Source organism: Anneissia japonica, unplaced genomic scaffold (genome assembly GCF_011630105.1).
Source record: "Anneissia japonica isolate Jap-2015-1 unplaced genomic scaffold, ASM1163010v1 scaffold287736_len1891122_cov214, whole genome shotgun sequence".
Taxonomy (NCBI): domain Eukaryota; kingdom Metazoa; phylum Echinodermata; class Crinoidea; order Comatulida; family Comatulidae; genus Anneissia; species Anneissia japonica.
In genome coordinates, this window is record NW_022756106.1 from 1,167,963 (window position 1) to 1,173,032 (window position 5,070).

General features: G+C 30.1%; 1 long non-coding RNA gene across 3 annotated transcripts in view; it reads left to right on the plus strand.

The window, feature by feature from the left end:
- The window catches only part of LOC117123940, a 46,424-nt gene that overhangs the window by 31,334 nt on the left and 10,020 nt on the right, over positions 1-5,070 (plus strand). The gene's annotated exons all lie outside the window — the stretch shown is intronic.

The window sequence follows — 5,070 nt, forward strand, 5'->3', positions numbered from 1 at the left end:
AAAAAAAAAAAAAAAAAAAAAACAAAAACGGTTCAATATTTAAGTTGCTTATATTTAAGTAAGTTATTAGGTTTTAATTGAATTAATGGACCCATAAGTATTACTGCTTTAGATCATCTACACACACCTTTGACTTAGCTGGTAATCAATTTAAAAGGATTTTTTATTCTTAGAGCTTTGTAAATTAGTGAAAATTTTTCGATCAAATCTACAAATCGTTCAAACCAGATAATAGAGTGTTGTGTCTAGCCACAGAAAATGTTTATGACAATAATAATATGTATTATTGGAGTCTTAGCTGATTTGTATCTAAATTTTCAATGTTCTACAGATAATTTTATATAAAATTTAAGTGTTTACCATATTTTATGGTGGCATACCTTTAAAATGGGATACCTTATTGCTAATAACATTACCTAATAACTATTATTACGTATTACTCATTATTATTACACATTAGCCGTTATTACGTATGACAGTATTGTGGTTTTGCTCTAGTATTCAGAGAATTATGGTAATTTTAAAAACCCGGATGAAGTCCTTCAACAGAAGAATGATTGACCTGTGTGTGTATAGAGAAGCACTGTAAGTCCAATACTATCAAGGACACCTTATTCTTCTTATTTACCACAATCCTGTACTGTGGTTTAGCTCCAACTGATTAGTCTGAACTGTTTCAATAAGTGTGTCAATAAGAGAATATCCTTAATAATAAGAGAAATGTGCAAAAGAAAAATAAATAAATAAATAAAAAAAGGGGTTGAATGAATTAAAGGGTGATGCTCGAAAGATAAAATTATTAACAAAACATCAAACATAGGTAGATGGTAAGTGTAGTAGAAATACAATTCAACTAATATTACCTGTGTTTCCAAGCCAGATTGAACCTATTGAAATAGTATTGTGACCATTCCAGGTCAGTTTGACCCTATCTAGGGAATTGTGACCATTTCCAGGTCAGTTTGACCTTATCCAGGGAAGTATGCCCATATATCCCAGGTCAGTTTGACCGTATCCAGTTAAGTTAATTAACCAATCTAGGTCAGTTTAACTTTATCTAATGTGGCCACATTAGATTTTAGTCTGCCATGGTGACTATAATTTTCCAGACCCTATATTGCAGGTCAGTTTGACTCTAGGCAGTGTGAATGTATTTCAGGTCAGTATTTTTACCCTATAGTTAGTTTAGTTTGCTGTTGCTTAGTGGTTAAGGTGCTTATCCTCTAAACATCAGTATCCTTGGTTCAATCCAGGTAGAGGTGTCGGTGTTGTTTTCATACCAAAATCAACTTTATTTCCAAAGCTTTGTTAACTGGTTTGTAAGGTATCATGTGTCTCAAACGATTGAGCTTGGCTAGACAGATCACTATCCTAAATATGGTGCTAATAAAATCCTATGTTTCAGGCCAGTTAAACCCTATGTAGCATGTCAGTTGAACTCATGTTCCAGGCCAGTTTAACCTTGTCCGGGGACAATTTAAACTTAGCACTGTGTAGGACTGAATGGGCTTTTTTTGTAACACTATCCCCCGCAATCTATTGCAATGAAGAAGTTCTTTAACATTTCATATTCAGAGTTCAATTATTGTTGGCGATAAAAAGGCGTGTCAACGTGCGTCACCTTGAACTCCCAGTGAAACTGGTTCACTATGCCGTCTTTTTTTGTTGTACCTTTCCTTGACATGATGAGCTTTGTGCAAATCATTATATTCCAAGATGCGGCTAACTAACATTCATTTTTACAAGCATAATAAATCATATCATAATTATTTGACATAGGCTTTTTAAAAAAGGAACAAAAATTATTATTCACATATGGCAGAGAATATGAATACATATTTGAATCTTATTTTAAAGTGGCAGATAGCAAGGAATTAGAAAGAGTGAAGAGTGTCACAATCTTTTATATGCATTAGTTTTATTACATTTAGCTGGAGGTAAAGTAAAAGATAACCATGCTTTTACAAAAAAAGAAAATTATTTGTTGGAATGATATGTGATGTAATAAACTATAATAGAATGACAACAACGCATTACATCTATGCATTCTAACATCTTGTTCAAAATCGAGAATGTTTTAAAAGAAAAAAATGCTTAACAATTATATTAACAAATGTGTTTTTTAGCTGAAAAACTTCAATAAATATATTAATTACATTTTTATACTCTATATTATCTGCATAGACGATTAAGTAAACTGGTAATCAAGGATCTTTGTAGTAAAGTTAACAATTCAGTTGTTTTGATCTGTCTTTGAAGTTGATCTTAAGTTATTGATTGATTCTGTTGATTGATTGATTTGATTGCTATTTGCTATCATAATATTTTTGTGAATTCAAACTTGGATTATACTTCATAATCCTAACTTTAAAAAAAAAAATCTTATTGTCTTGTATGTTCTGAGGGTCTCATTTAATCAGCTCTGGCTGGACGGACCACCCTCACAAAATATTGTTAAATAAATAGTGTTCCCGTTATATATCGTATCGATATCATGTGAGCAGTGTTCTGTATTGAATACCTAAATAATAATGGGATCACGATTCTCGCTGATGGCTGGAAGGTAAAAACATAATGACATGATATTTTTACAAGAGTGGGTTATGTGTTGAGATATATATTTGCATCATACTAAACTTAATAGGCCATTAATCATAATAATGTTTTCTTGGATCTTTCAGTAGCCTCAGGTGCTAAACTACACTATATTTCAAACTATTTTTTTTATCTGACCTTCAACTAAGGCTGAATACTTAAATATCACCTAATTTTTACATTTGTTTATCTATTTATCTTCAAACACTTAAAAAAAAAACCCAAAACCCAATACAATGTTTCATTTTCATCTGACAAAAATGTTAAAAGGATGAAAATTAATTTCCAAAAAAAAATACATTTAAAATAATAATATTTTAGAAAAATAATATGTAATATTATAAAATGTTTTTTCAAAAAAGATTTGATATTTTTTATTTATTAAATTTATTAAGGCACACACCACATGCACCAAGGATTGTCAATAGCGAATATATCACTGTCCTACTTTGTAGGTGACATTCCCTTTCACAAGACAAACATACACACATGATGCTTTACACAAACTAAATCTCAATATGAGGTTTAGGGAGTGGAGTTGTTTTGTTCATGAGAAAGAAATCCTGCAACAGTGACAGGAATTGAACCCAGGACCCTGGGATTGGAAGGCAAGCATCTTAACCACCAAGCTATTCAACTCCACTTACAGTGTAATATAATTTTTTTACTTAAATATAATATAATATTTTATTGAAGTATACTTTTAGATGTTAATTAAAAAAAATAATTGTTATTCATTTATTAGAATTATGAAAATGCAGTGTCAAATATCATACCCAGACCATTACATTCATATTGATTTTTCTGTGACCCCATCCTACATACAACATATGTGAATTTAATCGGTTTCATTTAAATTGATGATGTCACTGGATATTAATCAAAAAATTATGATTGAATGCTTTTTGAAATGCATTTAATATTAACTTTCAGTAGGTCTGGAAAATTACTACTGGTAACATGATGTTTGGGAAAAATTGTAAAGCAATTGTAGAACTGTTACATCGATAATAGACCAAGCACAATTGATGTAAACTTACTGAAAATAATAAGCAAAACCAGACGAAACTATTTAAATATTTTTAATATTACTATTTGACTTTACATATTATATATTATTATGAGTGAGATTTTAAATAAATAAACAATTATTATTTTATTCATCTCTACTTTATTGTCCAATAATGAAACTGGAAAATGTCTTTGCAAATACAGAAAGACTCAGCTTATAGTGATGACAGTCGTAATACAGTATGTAAGCATATAAGTAATGTAAGCATTCCTGAATCAATCTATGCATATCAATAAAAACAGTTAAAATGAAGATTTAAAAAAGGATATGAATATAAAAACAGGCATTTTATACATTTTAACTACAAAGTAGTGTGGTAATTGCACATCGGTCAGGTCAGATGAAAACAGTAGAGACCACAGCATGATTTAGTTTTATTTTTCTGATTAATCAGTTGCATTGGAAATATCAAAAAACATGGAGGGGAAGGGAGAGGTGAGTTTCATTATGTACTAGAGGTATTTAGAAAGCAACAGTGTCTATCCTATGCTAATGGAACAGCGCCACCAATGGATTGTCTGGAACAAGGTTGCACCAGTATTTTGCATTCAAAAATGCAATTATGCATTTTGTTTTAAATAAATTCTGTGTACCCAAAAAGTTTTAATTTGGAAGTAAAACATTCATTATATTCCTGTAACTATACTGTTACATATATGGAATGGTCATTTTGTAGGAGATAAGATAATGCTATTTGAGAATAAAATACATTGATTGGCATTAACCATTAAAACATACAGGAAGAGAGATGCAAACAAAACTGCAAAATACAAACATTATATTTTCACAATAAGCTAGACTAAAAATAAACAAAATTGCTACCAATTATTTTTTAAACAGAATAAAATTAAAGCTATTTATCAAAAGAAAAAAAAGTACAAACTGGTAATTTTTTTAAATAAATATTTTGAATTCAATGTAAAATATATTTTAACTACATTTTCTTGGCTTGTTCAAGTATGGTTATTCGCTAAGATCAGTCTGGTAAATGTAGGCCAACATTATCATGTATTTTTTCATTTATGGACATTAGTATCAATGTTGAAAACGCTTAGTCAATTTACCAGAAATGTTATTGTAGAAATCGGAAAATATCCACCTACGATACTACTAGTGTCATAAATACACTCGTATTGATTATCTTTCTATGGACGTTGAAGCTACAATACATCATAAAATTGACTATATAATCAAGCCTTTTGTCTTGTCTGTCGTTGAAAATGGAGAGAGCATAGTGTTTGTTGTAAAATAAAAGCATATTCATAAAACTGTGCCAAGGTTGTCTGTCGATCGTCTAATGAATTTTTCATGTATTTTGTTGCATCTCCTCATCTGTCTATCAGTAGTTTTCCCAAAACATGTTGGCATTGATGTAAGTGAATTATTAGAGGAAAAAGGCTGTA